The sequence below is a fragment of the Trachypithecus francoisi genome, unplaced genomic scaffold (genome assembly GCF_009764315.1).
Source record: "Trachypithecus francoisi isolate TF-2019V2 unplaced genomic scaffold, Tfra_2.0 Lachesis_group3, whole genome shotgun sequence".
NCBI classification, from domain to species: domain Eukaryota; kingdom Metazoa; phylum Chordata; class Mammalia; order Primates; family Cercopithecidae; genus Trachypithecus; species Trachypithecus francoisi.
This window is the reverse complement of record NW_022681468.1, coordinates 154946866-154962770: the sequence shown is the minus strand read 5'-3', so window position 1 is coordinate 154962770 and position 15905 is coordinate 154946866. Positions and strand designations below refer to the sequence as shown.

The window sequence follows — 15905 nt, the reverse complement described above, 5'->3', positions numbered from 1 at the left end:
TTTACTTAAAATTTAAATAACTAGAGATCCCTTTCCATGGAGAAAGCAAAGACTTAGGCAGCACTTCCAAAATGTTTCACACTTAACGTATTTTTAAAGACTCACTGATGTTCGATGGAAACTTTTGAGAAATTTCTATTTAAGGACACTATTTTCCGAGATTGAGTAACTTCTTTTAAAAATTAAGCAATGGCCTACATAGATAAGGGAGCACAATAATTTTTACATAAATCTTAGGAAAAAATGATTGAAATAGGAGTATCCAGAAAAGCAGAGATGGTAGAGGCATTGCCTGGGTAACAGTATAGCACTGTAGATAAAGAATTCTGTCATGGGAAGGAAGCAATGAATTATTATCAACATAGTTGCAACTGAGAGCATCCAGCAGTATATCCGGCACGGTCCCACAGGAATGACAACTATCCTGTCTAGCACACTCATTAATGAGCTCGAGGAGAATGTAAATTCAAGTATGATCAAGTTTGCAGATGATACAAAGCTAGACTGGATTAAAAAGAAAAGAAAACAAGATCAATCAAGTACATGGATGGATTATGGACAACTTGGGGATTTGAAAGGACAGGTCCAAGATGAGATTTAATGTAAAGAAGTATAAGATAATACACTTAGGGAAGAATAATACACAATATGGGTGTAAACTAGGGAACTGTTACCTAGAAAACAGATATGAAGAAAGTGACTAGGGGGTGATTACTAATAACAAACTGAATAGAAATTCTCTGAATAAGTGTAAAAGAAAATCCATCCTAGCCTACGGACGTACAAAAGAAACTACTTCAGAGAGATCGCTTCATTATGAATACTCTGGCCTTACCAAACTTGGACAACTAGAAAGAAAAACAAAAGTGTTTCACATAAAACAAAAGTTAATATTTCAAGTCATACTGAAATAACCCTGTGTACCTAAAAGGATGCCATAATAAATAAACAAAAATGTGCAAAAGGAATTTTTCATGTCTTTAAAGTCAATTGAAAATTTGCCCTCCAAAATGACAGAGAAATACCTGTCCAAATCACCCCAAAATAAAACAATTCTTTTTATCAGATAAGGTTTCAGGAAAAGAGCTATTTCCTTTACTTTCCTATTTCAGCAACTTTGTGAGAACATTTGCCTATAACCTTTCCCTAACCTTCCTAGCCATATTTGTTTTCATAAAAGTCACTGTATTCATTAGAAAAAGTCATAGCATAGAGTTCCTTATTAAATGTAAATACAGTAGAGATTGGAGTTGTTGAATAATGTTATCAAAATTTTAGTTATATCCCTATATCATATAGATGTTTAGCTGAAGTTCTGCTATAAAAATAATGAAGTACTAAACATAGACATATACGAGTGTGTGCATTTCTCCAGAGATCATGGAAACAAAGACAAGGGCCACTGGTGTTTTCTTCCTTCCCTAAGTCAAATTACTATTTTCTTTTTTTTAGACAGAGTCTCACTCTGCCGCCCAAGCTGTAGTGCAGTGGCACGATCTCAGCTCACTGCAACCTCCACCTCCTGGGTTCAAGCAATTCTTCTGCCTCAGCCTCCCGAGTAGCTGGGACTACAGGCACGTGTCACCATGCCTGGCTAATTTTTGCATTTTTAGTAGAGACGGGGTTTCACTATATTGGCCAGGCTGGTCTCAAACTCCTGACCTGGTGATCCACCCACCTCAGCCTCCCAAAGTGCTGGGATTACAGGTGTGAGCCACTGTGTCTGGCCATCAAATTACTATTAAAATAATAATTGGAATTTATTATCCATTTGCCATTCACTAGTGTGTTATGATTTTTATTTAATGCTCACCACAACCCTAAACAATTTCTTTGTATACATGCATTCTCTGGAACACTCTTCTACTCCCATCTATTTTATTTCATGTATTTTTAAATTTTTATTTATTTATTTATTTATTTAGAGACAGAGTCTCACTCTCTCTGCTGCCCAAGCTGGAGTGCAGTGGGGTGATCTCAGCTCCAGGGTTCAAGCAATTCTTTTGCCTCAGCTTCCAGAGTAACTGGGACTACAGATGTGTACCACCATGCCAAGCTATCTTTTTCTATTTTTAGTAGAGATGGGGTTTCACTGTGTTGCCCAGGCCGGTCTTGAACTCCTGGACTCAACTGATCCGCCCGCCTTGGCCTCCCAAAGTGCTGGGATGATAAGCTTGAGTCACTGCACCTGGCCCCATCTATTTTATTTTTTATTTGATAACACTTAACTAATCAGTACTAAGTAAATTCTGACTATTCTTCAACACTGAGCCTATATATAGATCATTAGTTTTATTTGTTCAATAATTTTTTTGAGGCCTCCTGGGTTCAAGTGATTCTTGTGCCTCAGCCTCTTGAGGAGCTGGGATTACAGGCATGCGTTGTGTCAGCAAGTCCAGCTAATTTTTGTATTTTAGTAGAGACAGAGTTTTGCCATGTTGCCCAGGCTGGTCTTGAACTCCTGACCTTAAGGGATATGCCTGCCTCCGCCTCCTCCCAAAGTGCTGATATTACAGGTGTGAGGCACCACACCTGGCCCAATAATTGTAATTACTACTGCCTGGTAGAAATCTGGCCCTATTACTCACTAGCTCTGTGATTTTGAATGTTACTCAATTTCTCTGTGTCTGTTTCTTCATCTATAAAGTGAGAAAAAAATATCAATTCTTATTTTCCAAGGTTATTGTGGAGGTTGAATAAAATAATTCAGGTAAATAACACAGTATCCAGCACCTAGTAAACATTCAGCAAATATTTTCTTCTTTCATTATTATGATCTCTACTATTCCTATTACTTCTATAACTACCTGTGTTACTACTTCTACTGTTACTACTACTGACTACTACTACAGTCATCTCTCATTATCAGTGGGGGGTTGTTTCCAGGAATCCCCCTAAAATCAAAACCCACAGACTCTCAAGTCCATTATATAAAATAGTGTAGTATTTGCATATAACCAACGCATATCCTTGCATAAACTTTAAATAGTCTCCAGATTATTTATAATACCCCAATACAAGGTAAATGCTATGTAAACAGTTGCCATACTGTTTTTAAAATTTGTGTTTTTATTGTTGTATTCTTATTTTTTATTGGTTTTTCCTCATAATATTTTTTATCTACAGTTGATTGAATCCATGGATGTGAATCTGTGGATACAGCGGGCTGACTGTACTGCTACTACTGGATTAAAAACCTAACTCTTCCATTTTGACGGACAAAGCCCTTCACTAATGGGCTTTAACACTCTTTCTCATTATGACTTCTCAAGACGAGCCTACTAACCCTTGACACTCAACTCTAGATAGAGTTGCAACACAGTTTTCCAGCACGGTGAGACCCGAATAATCCAGCAATAAGAAAGACTTCTGCTGATTCCTTAATCATTCTGAACACAGCTACAAACTTCAAACAAAGGGCAAAACAGATATTTAAAAGATAAAGATCTACCACATAGTCAACCTACGCCTTAGAAAAGACATAGCTAGGTTCAGGCCCTGATCCCTGACCCATATCATTTGGGAGAAAAAGTCAGTAAATAAACAATAGCAATGGAAGTGTCAGCAGAGAAAAAAAGAGAATGGCTACTAACATAAAGGATATATTGAGATAGCATAAAGACAGCCAAATGAATCGCCTTGTGTCATAGTTGAAATAAAACCAAGTATGCTACAGGAAATTAGTAATATAGACTCTGGGACCCTATCCCTACAAATTTTTTAAACCAACTCAACTGAGTTATAATCATGTACAATCAACTGCATACAGTTAAAATGCATAATTCAATCATTTTGGATTGAAACCAGTGAAACTGGTACCATAATCAAGATAGACATCATTTCAGTTATTCCCAAACAGCTCCTTGTGCCCTTTGCAGCCCACTCTCCCTTCAAACCTGGAGAGAGACAAGGAGAGAACCTAAAGAATAGGACCAACGTTTCTACCTTAAATTACTATTAACTGAGAAAGAAAATATATACATGTTTTAAAAGAAAATACTCCATTTATTCAGTTTTGCATATGTTGTATTCAATCTGTTTGCTAGGTATCTTTGTGTGGCTCATACTGTCATAACAAAATACCATGTAGACTGGGTTGCTTAAACAACAGAAATTTACTTTCTCACAGTTTTGGAGGCTGGAAGTCTAAGCTCAAGATGCCAGCATGAATTCTCTGGGACTCTCTTAAGGCCTCTCTTCCTGCCTTGTAGATGGTGGACATCTTGCTGCGTCTTCACATGGTTCCAGGGGTGGCAGGAAGAAAGTGCAAACTCCTTTCTGGTGTCTTTTCTTACAAGGATACTAATTCTATCATGAGGGTCTCACTTTCATAACCTCATCTAAACCTAATTATCTCCCAAAGGAGATCCAAATACCTTCCAAATACAATCACATGTGAGGTTAAGGCTTCAATATATGAATTTGGGGTGGAGGGCATAATGAGTTTATAGCACTATCCAAATAGATAAGACTATTAGGTACACTGAAGAAAACTCTGGTGCTCAAGAGAGCATAGGAATATATGTGGGTGTTGTCAACATATACCTGAAGCCACGGGAGCAAACAAGAACCTCAACGATAGGATATAGGGTGAGAAGAGGGCTGAGTGGAAGACCTTGGGGTACACCAACATGTAAGGAGAGGCAGGAGAAGGAAAACCCAGTGAAGACATTGGAAAAGAGTGGTCGTAGTGACAGAAGATACAACCAGGATAAAGTAATGGTGTGTGCACAAATATACAGAAAATTTTGATGAAAAGGCAAGGACAAAGTAACAATATTACCGAGTACCCAGTATGCACTAAGATTTCTGTTAGGTACTTTGTATATCTTATTTCAGTTATTCCTCATAAGAATCCGAAATAATATTAAACTGATTTTATATGTGAAAAAACCAAGGTGATTAACCCATTCAAGTTAACAAAGCTGGTAAATAAAACACCAAGCCTTTAAATTAAGGACTGTCTACCAACCACAGCTGTGCTCTTTCTTACTGACATAGTACCATATGCTATAGAAACTTCAACAAAACCATTGTATTTTACCATTAGGGGGTTGATTATGACCATTTAGGAGAAAGCTGCAGTCATGATTAACAGAAAAAAGAATAAACATTTGAAGGAAAGACACATATACTGCCAGTTCTTCAAAGAATGAATTTCAGATCCTCAGAGAAAAAAAAGTATAATCAGTGAATGAGTATCTATTACTAAATTTAATAGAATTTGGAGATTTTAATTCATATTAAATTACATTCTTGTCATCAAGATAACCAAAAGCTAATCAAGTAGTAGAGACCAAAGGGGAAGAAAATAGAAATTAAAGATAATAATGTTAGTAACTGAGATGTCAGAAACAAAGACCGGACCCTAAACAGGCTGGCACATTGCTAAACCACAGGGGCTCTCGGACACAAGTGAAACTATTCAGCTTAGGCCATTATCACTATAAGTGATGATATACAAGTTCAACTCAGGAAATAAAGTCAGCAAGAGCATCACTGAGTGTTAGAAACAGCAGTGCATAATGTCATTAAACATTTATATCAGTTACTGCTCTCAACAATGCTCTGAGGTAGATTATCATTATCTTCCTCACTTTGTAAATATGGGACATTAACAGATTCTTACGAAGTCAACTATGACCACATTAGAAAAGCAGGCATGACAGGCCCGTTTGTTGCTTAGAATACTTTTCCTCCCCCATCTTTGTCAATGTGAATCACACCTGCAAGACTGCTGGGAAGCTAGTCCAGGCAGCTGTCTGACCTATGTCGACAATTTTAACAATAGAGAGGGCACTTCCTAAAGCAAACAGATACGCACAAACTGGTTAAAAAAAAAAAAAAAAAAAAAAAGGTTAATTACTAGAACTATTTCCACACCTCTCTGTAGGCAAAAGAACAGTTATTCCAAGAATTTATTCAGAAAAAGCCAACAAATATATCAGTACAATGTTTAAGAATCCAAGAGCTGAATCTAGATGATCAACCATGGTTCTCAGAATACATTTATTTTTATTGATTGATTGATTGATTGATTGAGACGGAGTCTCACTCTGTCGCCCAGGCTGGAATGCAGTGGCGTGATCTTGGCCCACTGAAAGCTCCGCCTCCCGGGTTCAAGCAATTCTCCTGCCTCAGCCTTCGAATAGCTGGGACTACAGGCACATGCCACCATGCCCGGCTAATTTTTTTGTATTTTTAGTAGAGATGGGGTTTCGCCATGCTGGCCTCAAACTCCAGACCTCGTGATCCACCTGCCTCAGACTCCCAAAGTGTTGGGATCACAGGCATGAGCTACTGCGCCCGGCCAGAATACTTTTTTGTTAATGTACAAAGAAAAGCCACAGCAATCTTCAAGTTCTTGCACTGAGACTGGGAAGCACTATGTAGTAAACAGTTGATTTTTGCAACTGGGAGTGCACGGGAGTGTGCGTGCACGTGCACAGATATGCTGTACATGTATAAGTCAAGTGCAGTCTTGGATCTTTTAAACAAAAGGAAAGAAATTCTTAGTTGTGATCTTTTTTTTTTTCTTTTTTTCTAAGGAAAGGAAGACCAAGTCTTCTTTTGGAAGTACACATGGCACACTACTAATAGTGATGATACCCTGGAGAGTGGGAATTCCGGGTGGAGAATGAGGGAAAGGGATATGGACTTCCACTTTTTACTTTATACACTCTTGTATTTCTTAAACATTTTTTTAAACCAAGAATATGTAAAAGGAAGCTTTAAAAAATTTACGTTGAAAAAAGAAAAACGGGGTAATACTCTTCAAAGAACCACTTACTCTCTTCTATAGAGAAGGAAAGCTGTATTTTCCCCCTAACATTCCAGCGTTTGGATATCCTGGGTAAAACACTTTTGAATTCTGATTTAGGCTGCAGATTCAACAAAGCTCTTGATCCGGCACATATATCCATCCCACACAGAAATCCTTCCATACTGCTCCTCATTTTAGGAAATGGCACAACATATATATTGTTATTCAGACCAAAAACTTTAGATTCACTCATGATTTCTCTTTTCTTTATGACATGCACCCTATCAATCAGTAGTTCTGTTAGCTTCACCTTCCAAAAATATCCAGATTCCAACCACTTTTCATCACCTCCACTACTATCATTCTAGTCCTAATCACCACCACCCCTTAATTTGACTATTACCATAGCTTCCTAACTGGCCTCTCTAAGTCCACTCTTCCTCCCTGCAGTCTATCTCCACAAACAGAGATCTTTCTAAACACAAGCCGCTGCATGAAGCTTCCCCAATTCAAAATCCTTCAGTAGTCCCAGCTACTCGGGAGGCTGAGGCAGGAGAATGGCATAAACCCGGGAGGCGGAGCTTGCAGTGAGCTGAGATCCGGCCACTGCACTCCAGCCTGGGCCACAGAGCAAGACTCGGTCTCAAAAAAAAGAGTAAAATTCAAGCTCCTTGCAGATAGCATTAAAGGTATTATATGCCTGGACCCTGCCAACCCCTCCGACATCACCACCAACTACTGCACTCCCGAGTATACTCCAGTGATCCACACTGCAGTCCTTACTGCTCCTCAAACACCTATGTTTGTTTCCATCTCAGGGTCTCTGGGCTTACCTTTCCCGGTGCCTGTAAAACACCTTCCCTAGAATTTATGTGGCTTGTTCCCTCACTTCTTCCAGGTCTCTGTGAAAGTGTATCTCAGAGAGGACTTCTCTTTCTAAAATATCCCTCCTATCCTTTCACCATCACTTTCTATGTCCTTGCCCTGGCTTTATTTTCTTCACGGTACTACCTAAAATTATATCATATTTTAAAAAATTAAACATTTATGTTTAAAATGTCTGTCTCAGCTCCATGATGGTACTTGGTCCTGTTTCCACTGTAATCTCAGCTCTAGAAAAGTACCTGGTACAATATTAAATAAATATTTATAACTGAATGATGTTGACTACATAAAACTACAGTATTTCTGTACTTAAACAATCACCTAAAACAAAGGCAATAAATAGAAATAAAATTACCATTTGGTAATATACATAACAAAGGGTATCTTTGTCTTTCAAATCAATATGGGATGAATTAACATACCAGTAGTAAAAATGAGGAAAGTATACATATATATTTTTTTCTTTTTAAAAATGTTTTATTAAAGTTCTAGGGTACATGTGCACAACGGGCAGGTTTGTTACATATGTATACCTGTGCCATGTTGGTTTGCTGCACCCATTAACTCATCATTTACATTAGGTATCTCTCCTAATGTTATCCCTCCCCCACCCCCACCCCACAACAGGCCCTGGTGTGTGATGTTCCCCTTCCTGTGTCCAAGTGTTCTCATTGTTCAATTCCCACCTATGAGTGAGAACATGCGGTGTTTGGTTTTCTATTCTTGCAATAATTTGCTAAGAATGATGGTTTCCAGCTGCACCCATGTCCCTACGAAGGACATGAACTCATCCTTTTTTACGGCTGCATAGTATTCCATGGTGTATATGTGCCACATTTTCTTAATCCAGTCTGTCACTGATGGACATTTGGGTTGGTTCCAAGTCCTTGCTATTGTGAATAGTGCCACAATAAACATATGTATGTATGTGTCTTTATAGCAGCATGATTTATAATCCTTTGGGTATATACCCAGTAATGGGATGGCTGGGTCAAATGGTATTTCTAGTTCTAGATCCTTGAGGAATCACCACACTGTCTTCCACAATGGTCGAACTACAATCCCACCAACAGTGTAAAAGTATTCCTATTTCTCCACATCCTCTTCAGCACCTGTTGTTTCCTGACTTTTCAATGATCGCCATTCTAACTGGTGTGAGATGGCATCTCATCGTAATTCTAATAGGTAATTTTTAAGAGAATAAATACAAATAACTAATTTCAACCTTTTAAAAAAACAAAAAATAAGCTAAAAGTAGATACTTTTTGTCAAACAGATATATATGAGTATGTGTGTGTGTGTGTGAAAAATCTGATGAACACTCAGATTAAAAGTTGATGAGTGTATGGGCAATTGCATGATCTCACATGCCACCAACGGGGCTGTTATTAGTGCAACCTTTCTGAAAAACAATTTTGTAGTATGTAGCATGAACCTTCATGATGTTTATTCTCATGGTCCCAGAAATTTCAAATTTATATCCAGAAATGCAGTCTATAAAAATAATTGTAAATGTGCACAAGTTTATATATAAAAATATTTATCATATTTATATTCTACATGTAAGTGAAACAAAAATGAGAAAATCCTAAAATCCTAAACACAACGAACTGTGGTACATTTGGAAGAGGGAAAACAAAGCAGTCATTAACAGACATATTTTCAAAGGACATGTAATACAAGGAACTATTAATGATATAAGGCTAAGCGAAGCAAATGTACATAAAATGCATACTAAAATATGTATTTTTTGAAATAGCCCTAAGTGTAGAAAGCGGACCAGAAATAGACCAAAGTGTAATAATTCTTATTTTTGAGTAGTATTTCATTTTTGCTATTTCCAACTTCATATTTTAAGTATTTTTACAACCCATGTATTACTTTCTTAATTAGAGGGAAATTATATTAAAAATATACATATGGATATATATATATATATACATTCATCTCTTATCCCATGTGCTGGTAAGCTGTCAGACACAATCATTCATATATTTATCAAAAAGTAATTTTAAAAGTCCCACTTCGTGACAGGTCCTATACTAGGAAAGGTAAAACACATTAGAAAACAGCACAGTTGATGTTCTTAAAAAATCAAAATCTAGTGATAAGAAATGCAGAGGAATGGACACATAAAGAAATAAGTCAAATGTCTGGGTGTGGTGGCTCACGCCTGTAATCCCAGCACTCTGGGAGGCCAAGGCAGGCCGATCACGAGGTCAGGAGTTTGAGACCATCCTGGCCAACATAGTGAAATCCTGTCTCTACTAAAAATGCAAAAATTAGCTGGGCGTGGTGGCACATGCCTGTAATCCCAGCTACTTGGGAGGCTGAGGCAGAAGACTCACTTGAACCAGGGAGTCAGAGGTTGCAGTGAACCGAGATCATGTTACAGTACTCCAGCCTGGCAACACAGCAATACTCTGTCTCAAAAAAAAAAAAAAAGAAAGAAATAAGTCAAATATGTGACATAAGTCTATATATATTATAACAGGCGACAAGGGAGACAATTCTCGCCTATAGGATAACATTAGGAAATATTTCTTTTAAAAAAGTTATACTCCAGATACTAAACAGTCAGAAATGTTGATCCTTTGTCCTTCTCGATTATAAGAAAATAGATTCATAACAGATAACAGCTCCTACTGATGTCTTCCGACATCTTCCCTGACACAGCATTTATGTACGACATCTGACAAATATTTTTTTCAAAGAAACAAATCTGGTTCTAAAAAGAACTATAAACAATTTATCTGCCAACAAAGCCTCACAATCCTAACTGTTGGTCTCCATTTGGGGGCTGATTGTGTGTTTGAATCTTCTATTAAACAACCAATCAGTAAGGGCCTGATACGTCATTAGTTCTATTCTAATCACCAAAATGTAGACCTGTCTATAAGAGTTTATAACCTAGTCCTAAAGATTTGTTAATGACTACTCTCAAAACCAGTGCACTAAAGTGTCAAGAACATACACATGAGGATGGAAATGGATTTCTACTATAAAATGTACCCAATGTCATGTTATTCATATGCAAATTTCAGCCATATTACATACAGCTAAAAGGCAACCAATACAGAGTTTGAGATGAGGAAGACATTCAGCCATATGGTCATAGTGACCATTACAAGTTTAGCAGACGGGATTAAAGGTAGAAATCTAGACACAAATTAGGCTGTTGACTCAATATCCACTTGTCTCAATACTGAAATGCTGGCTCACAGAGCCAAGAAGGTAATTGAAAACAAGCTGTCCTTTCTTATAAATGAAAACTAGGCCTACTTATTACAAAGATAAGAAGATAAGCAGCTTGCATTTATCAGGGATATAATTTTCTTTGAAAAATGCCTCAGTTACTGGTTTTATTCTGTTAATGAGTTCCTGCCTGTGGAGAAAAAAAATGATCTTCTGAATTCAAAGTGTTTTTCATCTGAAGGGCATTCTAACATTTTTTAATACAAACCATTCATAAAAGAAGCACACTTGCATTATAGCTCTGAGTGGCAATATTTGGACTTCTGGTAACACGACATTATTAAATAAACATTTGTGAATGCCAGTGATGTTCTAGGGCCTGGATAACTAAGTGAGAAATTTATAGGGCAAGTATAGCATTAGATGCTTTTTCCTTAAACTTCAAATTTTTCACTTTGGTAGAATTACATAAGTCTAGGCTAATAAAAATAACCAAAGAAATGAATATTATCTTAAATAAAATAATTCTGAAAGTGACACTTAGAATTCCAAGTAATATATTCAAGAATCTAAAATATTGCTGGACTAAAGAAGCTTTTTTTTTTTTTCTTAAAATCATCAATATGAAAAAATTTCTAAGATGGAAAATGATCACCATCTGGAGCTCCCCCATTAAACAGTGAGCTCATGACAGAGTATTGGGTCACTAATTTGTAGTATTATTACCTCCCATTGTGGGCTTTCATTAAATAGGGGAAAAAGTTGTTAAGGCTGAAAATAAAATGACAAAAAAATTGCAGAAGGGCATAATTTGTCAGTTATATCCATTTAAAACAATGTGTTATTTTACTTCTAAGTCTTCATCTTAGTTGCAACAGTATGAAGTCATCCCAGATGAGATTCAACCTACATATGAAACTAAATGGAAGTGTAGCACTACAGTTGTTTATTTTCCTTGAGTTTCTGAAGCAGTCTTTTTGCTAAAAAGATAAGGTGGGGCCAGGCATGGTGGCTCACATCTTTACACCCAGCTACTCTGGAGGCTGTGGTGGTAGGACCACCTGAGCCTGGGAGATTGAGGCTGTACAGTGACCCTGCCACTGGACCTCCAACCTGGGTAACAGAACAAGGTTCTGTCTCAAAAAAAAATAATAATAATTAAAAATAAATAAATAAAAGATAAGGTGATATTTTGAGGACTTCTGTGAAATGCCTAAACAACAGCAAGCAACAAAAATAAATAAGGAAAAAATCATATGGTTCATCCTTTATTCTCCTAACTGCTTATTGGGAGAATAGAGTAACACATTCAAGAAGTATTCATTTCTGGCCGGGCGCGGTGGCTCAAGCCTGTAATCCCAGCACTTTGGGAGGCCGAGACGGGTGGATCACGAGGTCAGGAGATCGAGACCATCCTGGCTAACACGGTGAAACCCCGTCTCTACTAAAAAATACAAAAAAAAAAAATTAGCCGGGCGAGGTGGCGGGCGCCTGTAGTCCCAGCTACTCGGGCGGCTGAGGCAGGAGAATGGCGTGAACCCGGGAGGCGGAGCTTGCAGTGAGCTGAGATCCGGCCACAGCACTCCAGCCTGGGCGGCAGAGCGAGACTCCGTCTCAAAAAAAAAAAAAAAAAAAAAGTATTCATTTCTAAGCACCTCAGTTTGGTAGTGTTTAATCTGTTCAGAAGCTGCTTTCTGAACTCATATTCTAAGCTGCTAAGGAAATGCCCTTTGATTTGTTTGAGATAATTTTAAAATGAAACCTATATAAACAGGAGTAAAATATTCTAAAATCTACACTTAAATCACTACTTCCAAGAAAAAAGTCGTTTATGTAACATTTCATTTGCAATAATAGGACCATATTGAAATGTATACAGTTATAAGATATTTAACAATGGGCATACATTCTAAGGAATGAGTCATCATGCTGTTTCATCATGTGAACATCAAAGAGTGTATTTATATACATGTAGATGGTGTAGCCTACTACACACCTCAGTTATATGGTACAGCCTATCGCTCCTAGGCTACAAACCTGTACAGCATATTACTATGCTGAATACTGTAGGGAATTGTAACAATGGTAAATATTTGGGTATCTAAACATATCTAACCATAGAAAGAGTACAGTAAAAATACAATTAAAAAGATAAAAATGATACACCTTTAAAGGGCACTTAGCATGGTTGGAGCTTACAGGACTGGAAGCTGTTTTGGGTCAATCAGTGAGTGAATACGAAGGCCTAGGACATTACTGTACACTACTATGGACTTTATAAACATGGTATGCTTTAGCTGTACTAAATTTATAAAACAATTTTCTTCCTTAAATAATAAATTAACCTTAGCTTACTGTAACTTTTTTACTTTATTGCTAATTAACTTTTTAATCTGTTTAACTTTTTTACTCTTTGTAATAACACTTAGATTAAAACATAAATAAATTGTACAAAATATTTTCTTTATGTCCTTATTCTGTAAACATTTTTCTATTTTTAAAACATTTTATTTTTCACTTTTTAAGCTTTTTTGTTAAAAACTAAGACACAAGGCCAGATGTGGTGGCTCACGCCTGTAATCCTAGCACTTTGGGAGGCCAAGGCAGGCAGATCACTTGAGGTCAGGAGTTTGAGACCCGCCTGCCAACATGGTAAAACCCTCATCTCTACTGAAAATACAAAAACTAGCTGGGCGTGGTGGCACGTGCCTGTAATCCCAGCTACTCAGGAGGCTGAGGCAGGAGAATCGCTTGAACCCAGAAGGTGGAGGTTGTAGTGAGCTGAGATCGCACCACTGCACTGCAGCCTGGGCGACGGAGTGAGACTCCATCTCAAACAAACAAAGAAACAAAAACAAACAAAAAAACTAAGAAACAAGCACATGAATTAGCCTAACAGAGTCAAGGTTATCAGTAACACTGTCTTCCTCCTCCATATAATGTCCCACCAGAAAGTCTTCAGGAGTAATGACTGGCATGGAGCTGTCATTCCTATAACAAGGCCTTCTTGCGGAATACCTCGGAAGGACCAACCTGAGGCTGTTTTACACTTAATCTTTTTTTATAAGTAGAACTACACTCAAAAATAACAATAAACAGTCAATGCAGCAGATTTGTTTATACCAGTATCACCACAAACACATGAGTAAAATGTTGTGCTGTCTATGACGTTAAGATGGCTGTGATGTCAAATAGAAGATAGGAATTTTTCAGTTCCATTATAATCGTATGGAAACAACACCGTATATGTGGTCCTTTGTTAACCAAAACATTGTTAAGTGGCACGGGCTGTCTAAATAAATTTCAAATAAATTCCATAGTTCATAAAACTAAATTTTTTGAAGAATACTTCATTGGATACAAGTAAGGCTATTTCTCAAATTTCAATCTGCTTCAACATTCACTCAGCCAAACTGAATTTATCAAGAAACTATCTGCAAAGCATTGTGCTTATCATTTTACGCTATGCATTATCTCATTTTATAATCCTAACAATCCTTCAAGAGAGTTCTTATTAACTTCATTTTACAGAAGAGAAAGAGGTCAAGAATAGCTGCATAACTTGCCCCAGATTTCTCAATAATAAATGAAATGTAGAATTAAACACTAGGTAAATATCTGCAGGGAACAATCACTGAGCTGCCTATCCACCCCAAGTGAGTCACAGACCATCCCAGTCTCTGCCTCATAGTTCTTCTTCCATGCTCTTAAGCTAACTCTCTTGCCTGCTCAAAACCCTCCAATAGTCACATCTCACTCAAAATAAGCCAGATCCCCCATTATCTCTCTATCCTCATCTACCATTCTCCCTTTCATGGTAGGAGCAAGGGAAATCTCTGGGGTGGGGGTCAAGACTAAGGAGCTAAAGCTTGAACACAGTTATCAAGAAAGAGACTTAAGCGACCAAATCTGTAACCCGAACGGACAGGATTATCAGAGGTTATGGCGCAGGTAACAGAAAAAGCAAAAAGGGGGAAAAATACCTGGTAAGGATGGTGGAAAGGTTAAGGCTGCTGAAAAGGGGGCAATTGGCAAAATACGAGACTAAAAGTCCAGGTAGAGGCTGGGTGCAGTGGCTCACGCCAGTAATCTCAACACTTTGAGAGGCTGAGGCAGGTGGTCAACAGGTGTTAGGAGTTAAAGACCGGCCTAGCCAACATAGTGAAACCCTGTCTCTACTAAAAGTACAAAAATTAGCTGGGCTTGATGGCAGGTGTCTGTAATCCCAGTTACTTGGGAGACGGAGTCAGGAGAATGGCTTTAACCCAGGAGGTGGAGGTTGCAGTGAGCCAAGGCCGCACCACTGCACTCCGGCCTGGGCAACAAGAGCGAAACTCCACTTAAAAAACAAACAAACAAGCAAAAACAATAAAAGGCCAGGCAGAAACCACAGCATGAACAGCATTATGTACCACACATTGTAGGCCACGGTAAAGAATTTAGATTACATTCTGACAAGGAAGGAAAGGAAGAGTTACTGAGACAAGCATGATAACATAAATATTAGATTTACTTTCCTTATTGGTAAAATATATATAACATAGTATTTATAATTTTAACCATTTTTATGTGTTTAGATTTACTTTTCTTATTTACTTTCCTTATTGGTAAAATATATATAACATAATGTTTACAATTTTAACCATTTTTAAGTGTAAAGTTCAGTGGCATTAAGTATATTGACATTGTTGTGTAGCTGAATTTACATTTTTAAAAGGTTGTACAGGAGTATTGATCAGAAAAGTCTAAAGTTAAAAGCAAGGAATCCTAAAGAGATCTAAGTAAGAAATGATAACAGTCTAAACTAAGGCAGTAGTTATGACAAGAAGAGGGCAGATTCATGATAAGTTTATAAGGAATGATCAATAGATTCTGGTGGTATATGGCTGAGAAGGAAACCCAGAATGCTTCCAAGTGTTTGGCTTGGTCACTTGATAGAGAGCAATCACACTGATAGGAAATACACAGATCTGGGGAAGATGCTGAGTGCCAATTGGACACTGAATCTTATGTGCCCTTAGGTCCTTCAATGAGAGGTATCCAGGAGACAATTGGTTATGGA

The 15905-nt window shown here is 37.6% G+C and overlaps 1 protein-coding gene across 1 annotated transcript in view; it reads right to left on the bottom strand.

Annotated features, from left to right (window-relative positions):
* The window catches only part of DPH6 (diphthamine biosynthesis 6), a 176802-nt gene that overhangs the window by 82128 nt on the left and 78769 nt on the right, over positions 1-15905 (bottom strand). The gene's annotated exons all lie outside the window — the stretch shown is intronic.